A 15,655-nucleotide genomic window follows, 5' to 3' on the forward strand; every position below is an offset into this window, starting at 1 on the left:
CCAGAACGGCTCTCCTGGGGACTTGCATTCCCTCATTTGCATAACTTTATAAACTCGTTTTTTTCAACCTTACTAGATAAAACAAAAACAACAAAGGTACTATTATAATTGTGTGTGTGTGTGTGTGTGAGTGGAGGAACGCTAAATAAGCAGTCCAAAACATGGAAACTTGGTGACAGACTCCCTTTAAAAGGGTTGTCCAGTATTTTTTTATTATTATATTTTTTTTTGTAAATGCAGGGAATGGTTTAATATAATAAAGTAACAAAAACTCACCCATTTAACAATTACCTGGCCACAAAATCTCTAAATTTGCTTTTACTTACAACAGATACCACATATACATTTACATACATTTGTAAATGGCAAAGTAAAAGGCTTACATTTGTCTATAAAGAAAAAATGTGTGGCAAAACTACATCAAACTACATCAAAACTTAAAGGGAACCTGTCATCAACTTTATGCTGACATCACTGAGGGCAGCATAAAACAGTGACAGAAATGCTGATGTCAGCGGTGTGTCACTCATGAGCTAAAAGTAAGTGGTTGCTGAGAACCAGCATCATAATCACTGCAGCCCAGGCCTTGAAAAGAGTCACATCTACCTGAGAAGAGTCATGGTTATTCATAATCTCCTGCACTCTCACCCATCTGCTGATGATTGGCAGTTCTCTCCTAGAGACAAAGGGGGACAACTAGGTAGAAGTCTGTCAATCATCAGCAGGTAGTTAGGGAGAGTAGAAAGTCATGAATAACTAGGACTCTTCTCAGGTGGCAGTGACTCTTTTCCAGGCCCAGTCTGCAATGGTTGTGATGTTGGTTCTCGGCAACCACTTACTTTTAACTTATAAATGACAAATCATTAGTATGGGCAGCATAAAGTTGATGACAGGTTCCGTTTAAAGTAAGAAAAACAATAACCCTACATGCCATGTTTCGTTCCAAATAACCGGAACTCATCAGGGGACTCAATGAACTGAATGGAATACTAGAAAAAATAAAAGGGAAACAAAAAATACATAGAACAATGGTCACTTACAATCCTATATGATAAACTACACATAGAAATACCAAATTGGTCATAGATGTAGGTTTCTACTTACTGGTTTCGACTACAGGAAAATTCCTTGTAGTGTAAAATGTAGGGACTTTCAATAACAAACGTCCATACCAAGGTGTGGGGAAGTGTCCCCAATTTACCTTCGTCTCACCGCAAGTTGTGGGTATTTTGAGAGAGTTTTTGAGTTGCGCGCCATCTTCCATTTAAATAAGAAAGATATCCGGCTTGGTCCACCCCGTAAGCCCCCCTCACCTGGCTGTCATGACCCGCAGGACTCGTGACCCGCAGATGGAACGCACGCCAGCAGCTTTTTACTAACGGTCTTTATCTTTTCTGATTATCAGCATTACAATGTGTATATTTAGCAGAGACTGACTTTAGTCTCTTGATCTCATCACAGACCGCTGCAGGTCAGGGGTGCACCAGTTTTGTTACTTATCTTATGTATTTTATGCTTATCGATTTATCTTGGGCATGTTTGTTGTCTATTATGGTATCCTATTTTTACACTGATACCATCCGTCTCCTGATGAACCTTGTGTATTACAAGGTAAAACGCGCTGGAACTGTGCATTCTGTATCAAATTAGAACTTTATATTATTTTATTGTATCAGATTTGTATCAGATGTGTGTATCAGATTAGTGATAGGGCTGCGTAAGGACAGGCTAGCCGAGGCACGTGGACAGAGTACTCCTACCATCAGATTCTTTTTAGGGTAAGCTTAGAGATAGGAATTGATTTCCCATTGGTGCTACCCGTTTTATGCTGCTAGCTGTCCCTATTTGATAACTCTTTGGCTGTTGTACTTCGATTATATTTGTCCTGTAGGGACTTGTTTTATTGGATGTATTTGTTAAAAGTTAAGTTTTAGGAAGTTGCCCTCAGCGATATTTCTGTTGTTATTGCAACTGTCTTTGAGTTATTATTTTCAGTGACTGGGTAAATAATCGAGATCAAACCTCTCGTCCCCGAGCCCAAGCGGCACAAACGTTCAAAAGGGGTGGGTAGTGACACCTTGAGTGATCCAAAGATAAAACTCATATAGTGATGGATCTGAAGGTAGTGGAAGCCCTCGAGTGCTCCTCCACACAGTCTTATAGAGCTAGGTCAGCTGAATGTAATGGTACCTTTCACTTTCTTTATTCTGGAAAAAAAAGTATTTTTAATCCATTTGCAAATGAGCAGTTCAGGGCACTGAGGGCAGGCCAAAGCCAACCCTTGCAACCTTGCTACCATTACATTCAGTTGCTCTAACCCTATAAGGCATTGTGCCTGGTTTAACAGTGAATTTCCTAGTGAAAGACTCCATGATTTCTGGCGCAGGCGGCTGTCTAGCATGAAAGCCCCACCTATCTGATATTGATGATCTTTCCGGATAGACCTTCAATATCTAAGCAATAAAAAATATAAATAAACTAGAAACGGGGGGTGGAGCTAGCGCCTGACTGAGATGGCTGCATAATCATTCGCTCCACTACAATTGGCGTCCTTAGCACCTGCTATCTTTAGCCTACCAGCGCAGTGATGGTGAAAATCGGGAACCCCAAGTCTGGTGAACATCCCCCAGCCAACAAGACTCCCGTCCCCAGCAGCGATATGGAAAGATTCTTCAAGAAAGCGGCCACTACGATTGATGCACGGGAATCAAAGATGCCGCCGGCTCACTCCCTCAAGGCCTCAATAAAAGCCTCAGACCTCTCTGAGGGAGACAGCGATACAGAGGATCCCCAAAACAACAAGGATCTTCCACTTACCAGGCGTTACCTGGACTAGGCTTTATGTAAAGCTATGGAGCCCAGGGGCCCATACAGGAAGAGGAGGACTAAAAGATTTTGTCAGGGCCCCCTCAACAGTATTACACAATTAAATTACAAACCGGATTCCAAAAAAGTTGGGACACTATACAAATCGTGAATAAAAACTGAATGCAAAGATGTGGAGGTGCCATCTTCTAATATTTTATTCAGAATAGAACATAAATCACGGACCAAAAGTTTAAACTGAGAAAATGTACCATTTTAAGGGAAAAATATGTTGAATCAGAATTTCATGGTGTCAACAAATCCCCAAAAAGTTGGGACAAGGCCATTTTCACCACTGTGTGGCATCTCCCCTTCTTCTTACAACACTCAACAGATGTCTGGGGACCGAGGAGACCAGTTTCTCAAGTTTAGAAATAGGAATGCTCTCCCATTCTTGTCTAATACAGGCCTCTAACTGTTCAATCGTCTTGGGCCTTCTTTGCTGCACCTTCCTCTTTATGATGCGCCAAATGTTCTCTATAGGTGAAAGATCTGGACTGCAGACTGGCCATTTCAGTACCCGGATCCTTCTCCTACGCAGCCATGATGTTGTGATTGATGCAGAATGTGGTCTGGCATTATCTTGTTGAAAAATGCAGGGTCTTCCCTGAAAGAGATGACGTCTGGATGGGAGCATATGTTGTTCTAGAACCTGAATATATTTTTCTGCATCGATGGTGCCTTTCCAGACATGCAAGCTGCCCATGCCACACGCACTCATGCAACCCCATACCATCAGAGATGCAGGCTTCTGAACTGAGCATTGATAACAACTTGGGTTGTCCTTGTCCTCTTTGGTCCGGATGACATGGCGTCCCAGATTTCCAAAAAGAACTTCGAATCATGACTCGTCTGACCACAGAACAGTCTTCCATTTTGCCACACTCCATTTTAAATGATCCCTGGCCCAGTGAAAACGCCTGAGCTTGTGGATCTTGCTTAGAAATGGCTTCTTCTTTGCACTGTAGAGTTTCAGCTGGCAACGGCGGATGGCACGGTGGATTGTGTTCACTGACAATGGTTTCTGGAAGTATTCCTGAGCCCATTCTGTGATTTCCTTTACAGTAGCATTCCTGTTTGTGGTGCAGTGTCATTTAAGGGCCCGGAGATCATGGGCATCCAGTATGGTTTTACGGCCTTGACCCTTACGCACAGAGATTGTTCCAGATTCTCTGAATCTTCGGATGATGTTATGCACAGTTGATGATGATAGATGCAAAGTCTTTGCATTTTTCGCTGGGTAACACCTTTCTGATATTGCTCCACTATCTTTCTGCGCAACATTGTGGGAATTGGTGATCCTCTACCCATCTTGGCTTCTGAGAGACACTGCCACTCTGAGAAGCTCTTTTTATACCCAATCATGTTGCCAATTGACCTAATTAGTGGTAATTGGTCTTCCAGCTCTTCGTTATGCTCACATTTACTTTTTCCAGCCTCTTATTGCTACTTGTCCCAACTTTTTGGGGATTTGTTGACACTGTGAAAATTTGAATCAACGTATTTTTCCTTTAAAATGATACATTTACTCGGATTAAACGTTTGATCTGTCATCTACGTTCTATTACAAATAAAATATTGACATTTGCCATCTCCACATCATTGCATTCAGTTTTTATTCACAATTTGTTTAGTGTCCCAACTTTTTGGGAATCCGGTTTGTATATAGATTACACCTTCTTCTCCAATGTTCATAATACTTACCATCGCATAGACTACATTTTCATCTCCAAAGAGCACCTCCAGCTCTGTCATGAAGCTAAAATCAGTTCTATCCACATTTCTGACAATGCCCCTGTATTCCTTTTGATCCTTGCCCCAATGCACAATCCTAGATGTTTCAATTGGCGCCTTAACGAATCCCTTATAGGTGACCCCAAAACAACTGAGAAAATTGCCTCCCTGCTTGATGAATACTTTGATCTGAGTAACCATCCTACCCTTACGGCCAAAACTTTATGGGACGCACATAAACCTTTCATTAGGGGCCAGTTCATTAGCATAAGCTCTCACCTGAAAAAACTCAGAGAAAGGAACATCAATGCCCTTCTCTCTAAAATACAAAAGCTGGAGTCTTCACATAAACGCTCCCTGTCTGATTTTCAGCTTCAGGAACTATCTAACATGAAAGCGGAATTGAAAGCTCTATTACAAACTAGAACTGCTAAATACTATCTCAACTCCTAACATAAGTTTTTTGCCCATGGCGACAAAACTACCAAGTTCCTGATGCGTAGAATCAAGGCCAGGAGATCGGAAGATTATATACACCAACTATCCTCTCCTAGTGGAGACCCTAATTTTTCATCCAACTAAATAGCCAAACAATTTAGGGACTTTTACAAAAACTTATACAGCCTCCCTCCCCTGAGTCACACTTTACCCTTGTCTCTTCCTTTCTCGACTCGATCACCCTCCCATTTCTTACTGATCCTCAAAAACATACTATAGCCGCTCCCTTCACCATAGATGAACTCTCTATAGCCCGCTGTCAGATGTCCCTCAGCAAAAGTTCCGGCCCGAATGGCCTACTGGCCTCTTATTACAAAACCTTTAGGTAACAACTCCTTCCTCATCTCCTTAAAGTCTGCAATCTTTCCCTACAGGGTAACCCACTCTCCAGGGACATGGCGACTGCTCACATAGCTCTGATACCCAAAGAGGGGAAGAACCCCAAGCATTGCTCAAACTATAGGCCTATTTCTCTTCTTAATATAGACCTTAAGCTCCAAGCCAAGAGGTTGGCCAATCGACTTGCAAATTTCCTACCCTTCTTAGTACGTGGAGATCAGGTGGGTTTTATTCGCAATAGAGAGGGCAGAGACAATACGTCTAGAGTAATCAACGTGTTGTCACGCTAAACACATGTTCTCTCCCCTGCTTCTTCTCAGCACGGATGCTGTGAAAGCATTCGACAGAATCAACTGGGACTACCTGAAACAAGTGTTATTGAACTTCGGCCTCCCTGATCTCTATGTACAGGCTCAAGCCACAGCTCTCGTCATGGTCAATGGAGACCTATCCCCTCCTTTCCACATACATAATGGCACTTGCCAAGGTTGTCCCCTTTCTCCGCTCCTATTCATTTTAGTTATGGAACCTCTTCTGGTTATTCTGAGAGCAGATCCAGTCATCAAGGGCCTGGACGGGAGCACAAGATAGCGGCTTTTGCCGATGATGTAAGGATAATGACCACCAACCCTAGCAATTCTCTCCCTGCTATTTAACAGCACCTGCATCACTATAGTACCCTATCCAATTTTAAAATCAACGCAAGCAAATCGTTGATACTGTGTATCGGGGTCTCACCTCCTATAAAACAGAACCTGATGAAAGATTCTCCATTTAACTGGTCCTCCCCTACCATCACATACAGCCCCCCATATATCGGACCTCTTTTCCCTTAACTACACTCCTCTAAAGGCGTCCATTTTAAATGCTATAGACAACTTTCTTTCCACCGCCCCTTACGCTCTCCTGGTTCGGACATAAGAACCTTCTCACATCCCTAATTTTACCCTACCTCACTTACCTCCAACAGGTGCTACCAATCCCAGTACCTAAGTCCTACTACACCTCAATTCTGAGCTTTTATTTGGAACGGGGAAAAAAGCGAGACTCTCTTACTCTCTACTGTCCCCACCTCGGCAGACTGGTGGCATTGGTCTCCCAGACCCAGAGCTGTATAGTAAGGCAATTCTCCTAGCCAGGGTGGCCTTGGAACAGAGCATCATAGGAAGACCTCTATGGGCTCTCTTACTAGGCCACCAAAACTTACCACACATCTCTCTCTCTCTGCCTACCCTATCCTCAGAGCCACACTAGACGCATGGAATTGGCTAGGCTCTTCCAATTTTCTATTCCCTTCCTCTCCCCACTTCTCACGGTTTGCTAACCACTGTCCCTACACAATGCTGTCCAGGTATTAGAAACATCACCACGCCTCCTTTTTTGTAGCACCCAGTCCTACTATGTTACTACTTCATCTATGTACTCATTTGATGATCTGCTTTTATCAGTATTTTGTACCATGTTACACCTTTACTTGTGACTTGTAATTTTGTTTTTTGAAAACGAAAATAAATAATAAAAAACAAAACAAAAAAAAATGAGAAACCTGCAATGACACCCATATTGTACTCCTGGAGGCCTAGATAAGGCAGGATAGTAACAGTACAAAGACAGGAAGACCTGTAAGTAGCTCCCATCTAGGGTAGGTGCTGTCCTGATGACCATCTATTCTATTGCTCTGTAAACCGATTCCCACTTTACTGCTGCTGCCATAAAACATGCTCTAGTGTATACAGACAATACAAGAAAGATATGACAAGTAGTACAGTATTTTAGATACCTTTACAGTTAAAACAAACTCCACAATCCGAAGATAATTGGAAGGATTTTATTTCTAACAACTTAAGTTACATAAGGTAAGAAAAATGGCATGATGCAATAGTGAGAGAATACTTTAGTTTAAGAGTCTGTGTGAATGTGCTACTTCACATGAAACATTTAGAAAAAAAATGTTGGGAGAAATTTGACCTTTTAATGCAATTTATCAATATGTATATGAAAATTGCATCACACTCAGCTGCAGATAAAGAAAATTTATATCTCTTCAGTTATAAAGCGTAAAGTAGATGAATCACTATAGGAAAAGTAAAAATACACTAATATTCCTAGGTTAATGTTACAACCGTGGTTTTCTAGAAATGCTAGGCTAAGCGATGTAGCACACTCTGCTATGTCTTTGGAGAGCAGTTTGGGATTACTAGTTGGGAGGCGAGTATTTAGAGACAACCCCCCCCCCCCCCAAAAAAAAAACAAAAAAAAAAACATTAACATATTAACTAGTCACCTGAACCTTAATATAATATACTATTTTGCTTGTGCCTGCAGTTACAGTTGTCTACATGCCAAGCTTTACTTACAGCTGAGCTGCTGTTCAGGAAACTTATCTACCACTTCTAAGCGGCCTCATAATTCTACACCTTTACCTACCAGTCATGAGCAGTCAGAGTTTCTATAGGATTCTCATTCTGCTGAGCATTGTACACGATGAACATCATCTCCACAGAAAAGTGGGCTTCGCTTGACAACGGCGCTCAATGCCAATGGTCAGGCATGTGACAAAGGTGTGGCTTACAGCAATGTTCCTCACCTCCAGTCCTCAGGACCAACCTGCCGGTCATGTTTTCAGGATTTCCTTAGTATTGAGCAAGTGATATAATTTGTCAATACATCAGGACTTACCACAGATATTCATTCTGTGGGATATTCTCAAATTCTCAAATCACTCAAATCAATGTTGAGGAACACTGGCTTAGAGGAGAGCAAGCAAACTGCAACATGGCAACTGACACAAATAAAACTGTGTGGGCACATTTAGAATTCTGTGCAAAAAGATTGCCATGTCTTAAAGTCCAGAACTTGGGCCCCAAAAAAATTATCAAATATCTCTCCACTTCCAGTAATGCTGCTACAGTCCTCCCTTCTGGGCTTTAGTAACTTGGTCTAATGATGTGCCTGTGTACCCCACCTGCAGCCAAATAACTAGCCTAAGTAGTGTATAGCACTAAGCCAGAGGCTAGTAATTGGTTGCAGCAGGTAGATAGAGGGTATACTTTAAAGGGGTTATCCAGGTTCATATCCAGGTCCTAACATAATGTGGGGATGTGCTCGTGGTAGGCTACAGTAGCGGCGGCAGTATTGAGGCAATAATAGACAGTCTTTGTGATACACTGTGACTTTATTCACACCAACGGCATAACAGGCAATGTGCAGACCACATAGGTGCATATCCACATAGTGCATAGAACAAAAGTCCTTCCATAGAAAATAAACAGCAGGTTTGAGTCACCTTGTTTTGGACAGACCACAGCAGTTCTGCAGGCTTCTAGGCTATCTGCCTTTGTCTCCCTCAGGCCAGAGCCCCTTCGGCTCGTAGCACCACAGGTCCCAGGGCTATCCTTCAATGTGTGCTGCGCCCAGACTCTCCTTCACCAGCACTGACTCTGTCTGTGGAAATCTCCAGCACAGCAAGACACACCCCACCCCCATCATCAGCAGGCTGGGTGCTTTAAAGGCCCAGCTCCACCAAAAACCTGGACTGGCCGTGGGGAACAGGCACCCCCCTCAGCTCTTTACCTGTTCCCAGTAAGAACCGGCCCGGACACGCTGCGCCAGCAGCATTCGCCGCTGTAACCGCAATGATCCGGTTCTTACTCCACCGAGGCCAGGACCTCTGGTGGCACGTATCGTCCGTCCATTATTATTCCGGGGACTCTCCTACAATAAGCATCAAAGCATTTCATGCTCCAGTGCTCTCCCTTGTCCTGCGCTGGATCGTGCAGGGCAAGGGCTTTTTTGTTTATGTTTTTACACTGCTAGGGGGAGGCTTCTGCCCAGCAGTGTATTCGGTGACATCACCAGCTCTAATAGGTGGGCTTTAGTACTGCCCTAGATGTTTTACAGGCTAGAGCAGCGCTAAAGTCGGCCAATTAGTGCCAGTCAAGTCACCAGGCTCACTGCTGGGAGGAAGCCTCCACCTAGCTGTCTTTATGGAGAGCCCGATACATCACCGGATCTCCTAAAAAGGCCTTTGCCCTGCGCAAACCAACGATGTATCCCATATGGCTAACGGCATAACGGAAAGCATACATCAAAATTACTGATTTGCCTTTTTATTTTTGTCGCTTCACCTCTCAAATTGCAGGTCTGCAAAACATGGATACCGGCCGTGTGCATTGCGCATTTTGCGTAATAGAACAGTACTATCCTTGTCCTTAATGCCGACAATAAGGCAATTTGCGGGACGGATGTGGACCCATTCTACGGACGTGTGAATGGATCCTAGTAGGACATGTTCTATTTTTTTTGCATGTGGCCATACGGACACGGAATGCACCTCGGAGTCATTTCATTTTTTTTATATAATAGAACATGTCCTATTATTTTCCGCATTATGAACAAGGATATGACAGTTCTGTTAGGGGTCAGCCATTCCATTCCACAAAATGCGGAATGCACACGGCAGGTATCCGTGTTTTGCAAATCCACAATTTGAGGACCGCAAAACATCCTACTGTCTTGTGCATGAGCCCTAAATCTGCTGACTCTTATGGCATGATTGAGTCCAAAATTGTTAGAAATTATTTAAACCAGTTCCAAGAAATTAAGAGGTACTTAAAATAAAGGAAAATAAATTCCCCAAGCATGCGCCTGCAATGGAAAATGATAAGCACGTGTCCATTTACATGGGAAGGTGAACTACCAGGCAACGATGATTTTCAGATCAGCATAAAAGATGCCAGCAGTGACAACCGTGCAAATTATTGGAATGATCATTTACACTGTAATCCTGTGTAAAAGGCCCTTAGGAAAATCTACTACTCTGAACTGCCAAAAGATAGGTAACATAGAAGTAAGGGTGGCTTCACACACTGTCTTTTTCAAAAAATGCTTTGGAGAAAAAACACTGAAGCCAGATGTTACATTTTGGCCAATAGGATATTATAAAATGGCCTATAAACATTTTCTTTCGTAGTGGCATTCGAATACAGGAAATGACTGCTCAGCCAATTAACTACTCATATGGGTCAATTGCTGCTCGCGGTGATTGGCTGACCAGTCATTTCCTGCATGCTACTTTGGATATCCTTCCTTTACAGTATTTATATCCAGAAAGTAGACACAAGTGGGGAAGCACTCGAACGGGAGCAACATAAGACCAGTGAAAAGTATCACTTTATTTTTTATTTTTTTTAAACTGTAGGTTTTTATTAAGGTACTTTCACACTTGCATTGTTGGATTCTGGCAGGCAGATCCGGCTATCTGTATGCAAACGGGTACCATTTGTAGACGGATCCGGATGCGGATCTGTCTCTCCGGTTGTCATCCAGAAAAACAGATCCGGTATTTATCTTTTTCAAATTTTTAAAGGTCTGCTCATGCGCAGACCAACACTTGGGGCCGGATTCGGCATTAATGCATTTCAATGGAAAATTACGCCGGATCCAGCATTCCGGAATTTTGGACAGAGTAAATACCGCAGCATGCTGCAGTATTTTCTCCGTCCAAAAACCGTACAGTGACTCCATTCAGAATGCATTAGGATAAAACTGATCTTTTTTTTTTTTTTCGTTATTGAGCCCCTAGGACGGAACTCAATAACGGAAAAGTTTAACACAAATGTGAAAGTAACCTAAGTACAAACGTACATATTTTTAGTAATACAGAAGAAAGAACACAGAATGGTACATCAAAGCACACGTAAGGGCACTTAAAGAGCCACTGAGATGGAGAAGAGTGCAAGAACAGTTTATGGTGCAGTCCAAGTCCACTAACTATGATCAACAGTTCAATACAAGCACTGAGGACAAAGGACAAGACAACTGACACAACACAAAAAAGAAAGGGGGAACAGGTAGGGGAAAGCGAGGGGGGGGGAGCCTCTAGGAGTATGTCAAGTGGGAGTCCCAGGGTAGCCAGGTCCCTTGGAATTGCTTCACTGCATTGTTGAGGGATGCCGGTAGATACTCCAAGGATCTGATGTCGCTGACCCTAGTCAGCAGCATGGACTTGGTGGGAGGGCTAGTCTGTTTCCAAAACTTGGCAATCAGAGATTTAGCTGCAGTACATACGGAGAGAAACAGCCTGGAGGAGCACTTATTCAATACTGGGGGTGGTGAGTTGAGCAGATAGACCCTTGGGTTTAGTTGGACGGGGGACCCAAAGAGGGAGTGTGCCACCTCTTTCACCTCCACCCAAAACGGACTGATAAGGGGGCATTTCCAAAAGATATGGTACAAGGAACCCACATCGCTCAGGCACCGCAAGTAGACAGATGGGATAGCAGGGTTGATAGACTGTAGGAGGGGAGAAGAATGGTACCAATGCATTAGCAGTTTGTACTGAATTTCCTTATAAGTGGTGCAGATAGTGGGCTGCCCTGTTCCATATAGTCTGCCAGGCGGTGCTAGAGAGAGGCGACCCAAGGGCGGTGGTCCATTTATACTCGCTGTAGACCGGAGGCGGTAAATAATAGAGATATCCCTGAAGGCAACTTCCTAAAACATAAATTTTAATAAATACATCTAATAAAACAGGTCCATACAGGACTGATATAACAGTAGTACAACAGCCAAATAGCTATCAAATAGGGACGGCTAGCAGCAAAAACAGGTAGCACCCATGGGAAATCAATACCTACCCCTAAGCTTAACCTAAAAAGAATCTGCTCGGCCCAGAAATACACTTTGATGGTAGGAGTACTCTGTCCACGTGCCTTGGCTAGCCTGTCCTTGCGCAGCCCTATCACTTATCTGATACACACATCTGATACAAATCTGACATAACAAAATAATACAAAGTCCCAATCTGATACAGAATACACAGTGCCAACGCGTTTCACCTTGTAATACACAAGGTTCATCAGGGGACAGATGGTATCAGTGTAAAAATAGGATACCAAAATAGACAACAAACATGCCCAAGATAAATAAATCGATAAGCATAAAATACATAAGATAAGTAACAAAACTGGAGCGACCCTGACCTGCAGCGGTCTGTGATGAGATCTGCATCTCGGGCCCCCTGGAGCCCTCCAGCCGTGCATGCTGGTCTGTGAGAGGATGAGAGGTAAACTTTTTACTAACAGTCTATCTTTTCTAATTATCAGCATTACACAGTGCATATGTATCAGAGACTGACTATAGGTTATTGATCTCATCACAGACCGCTGCAGGTCAGGGGTGCACCAGTTTTGTTACTTATCTTGTGTATTTTATGCTTATCGATTTATCTTGGGCATGTTTGTTGTCTATTTTGGTATCCTATTTTTACACTAATACCATCTGTTCCCTGATGAACCTTGCGTATTACAAGGTGAAACGGGTTGGAACTGTGTATCCTGGACAGAGTACTCCTACGATCAAGGTGTATCTCTGGGCTGAGCAGATGCCCCCGTTCTCTTTTGCCGCCCTGTATGCTAATCCATACCATCGGTACAGAGAGGAGGAGACGGCCATGTTTCTCAGGGGGCGTCTCCTTCTCCCTGGCTGTGAGCTGCCCAATCACAGCGGACCACGTCACCCATTGAGAAAAAAGAGCTCACCTTCTCACCTTTGTTTGGTTTTGCCGCCCTTTATGCTAATCAATAGCATTGGTACAGGGAGGAGGAGACGGCCATGTTTCTCGGCGGACGTCTCCTCCCTGGCTGTGAGCTGTCCAATCACAGCGGACCAAGTCACAGCCAGGGAGGAGACGCCCCCCGAGAAACATGGCCGTCTCCTCCTCCCTGTACCAATGCTATAGATTAGCATAAAGGGCGGCAAAACCAAACGGGGGGCACAGCGGTGCAACGGAGCAGTAAAAAAGAATAAACCTAATCCTCAGCTACAGCCTGAGGTATTGATTTAATAAACTGGTGAAAGGTCCTTTTTAAGAGTAGGTTCACACAGTTCTTTGGTGGAGGTTTTAAAGCAGATTTCAGCCAAAGCAAGAAGTGGATTCAAAAGGAATGAGAAAATCTGCCTCAAAACCTGCTCCACAAAACTGTGTGACCCTACCATGTCATTTGCCACAACCGAGCCAAGCATGATTTGTTCCAGGATATTGCCAACACATACTGTGTCGCAGGCTAAGGCCTCATGCACACAACAGTGAAAAAAAAAACGTCCGTTAAAAACTTACACACTGTCAGTTTTTCATGGCCATTTTGCATCAGTGAGTGCATCCATTTTCTGGCCGTGTGTCCGTTTTTAATGTCCATTTTGCATCAGTTTTTCATGTCCGTTAAAAACGGACATGAAAAATGGATGAATTTGATTGGCAGTTATTTCTGGACCCACCCTTCTGAGAACACCCACAGGCTGGTAGGCCGCCAGCTAAAATAATGTCCCCCATGTAGGCCCCCAGCTAAATAAATGTCCCCCACAGTGTATATCATTTTTTTATAGTGCCCCCAGCTTTAACAATGCCCCCATGTAGGCCCCCAGCCAAATAAATGTCCCCCACAGTGTATATAATTTTTTTTATAGTGCCCCCAGCTAAATAAATGTCCCCCACGGTGTATATAATCTTTTTAACCGCCCCTAGCTTTAATAATGTCCCCCGATGTAGGGCCCCATCTTAAATAATGTCCCCCATAGTGTGTGCTTTTTTAAATTTATTTTTTAGGGCCCCCAGCTTTATAATGCCCCCATAGAGTCCCACAGCCCAAAAAAAATAACTCACCTTATCCACTTGCTCGCGCTGCAGCAGTCTCTTCTCTCTTCATAGAACAGGACCAGCCGAAGGTGCGCGATGACGTCACTGCGCGCTCCCATGTGGTTACATCACCACACAGATCGCAGATCCTGCTCAATGAAGAGAGAAGAGACTGCCGCTCCACGAGCAAGTGGATGAGGTGAGGTTTTTGTTTTAACCTCTAAATGACCTGTGTACCCATTTTTAACGGCCGTTAGACGGGTGCACTCCTGGCAATCGGCCGATAAAAACGGTCCCATTGATTTCAATGTCCTATTTTTGGACGGACGCTATTCACTGGCCGTTAAAAGAACGGCCACATAAATAGCCCCATAGACTTTCACTAGTGCTAAAAACGGCCGTGTCACGGCCGTTACTTAGACGGCCGTCACACGGCCATTTTTCACTGTCGTGTGCATGTAGCCTTAGGCCCCTTTCACACGGGCGAGTTTTCCGCGCGGGTGCAATGCGTGAAGTGAACGCATTGCACCGCACTGAATCCGGACCCATTCATTTCTATGGGGCTGTGCACATGAGCGGGGATTTTCACGCATCACTTGTGCGTTGCGTGAAAATCGCAGCAAGCTCTATTTTGTGCGTTTTACACGCAACGCAGGCCCCATAGAAGTGAATGGGGCTGCGTGTGATTTTCACTCACTGTTGCGATGAGACGATCGGGATGGGGACCCGATCATTATTATTTTCCTTTATAACGTGGTTATAAGGGAAAATAATAGCATTCTGAATACAGAATGCATAGTACAATAGGGCTGGAGGGGTTAAAAAAAATTATAATTTTACTCACCTTAATCCACTTGTTCGCGCAGCCATCATCTCTTCTGTCTTCTTCTTTGAGGAATAGGAGCTTTGATGACGTCACTGCGCTCATAACATGGTCCGTCACATGATCCATCACCATGGTAAAAGATCATATGATGGACCATGTGATGAGCGCAGTGACTAAGGTGATCAAGTGGATTAAGGTGAGTTAAAATAAAAAAAATTGAACCCCTCCAGCGCTATTGTACTAAGCATGCTGTATTCAGAATGCTATTATTTTCCCTTATAACCATGTTATAAGGGGAAATAATACAATCTACACAACCTTGAACCCAAACCTGAATTTCTGTGAAGAAGTTCTTGTCTGTGTACCACATTCAGTTTTTTATCACGCGCGTGTAAAACGCATTGCACCCGCGCGATAAAAACTGAACAACGGAACGCAATCGCAGTCAAAACTGACTGCAATTGCGTACCTACTCGCGCGGGTGTGCCACAACGCATCCGGACACGCTCGTGTGAAAGAGGCCTTAATTAGTCCCCTACAATAGCTGCTGATCACACAGACCCTCAGCAGGGTGGCAGATAACAGCTAGTCACAGCACTAGTTTAAAAAGGGTCCAGTCTACACCTGTTACCCCTTACTTAATGTACGTGATCACTCAATGCAGGCACCTAGGGCGTGAAGACGGAATGCACACGGAGTAACTTCTGTTTGTTTTTTTTGCAGACCCATTGAACTGAATGGTTCGGTATACAGTCCAC

The sequence above is a fragment of the Bufo gargarizans genome, chromosome 2 (assembly GCF_014858855.1).
Source record: "Bufo gargarizans isolate SCDJY-AF-19 chromosome 2, ASM1485885v1, whole genome shotgun sequence".
Taxonomy (NCBI): domain Eukaryota; kingdom Metazoa; phylum Chordata; class Amphibia; order Anura; family Bufonidae; genus Bufo; species Bufo gargarizans.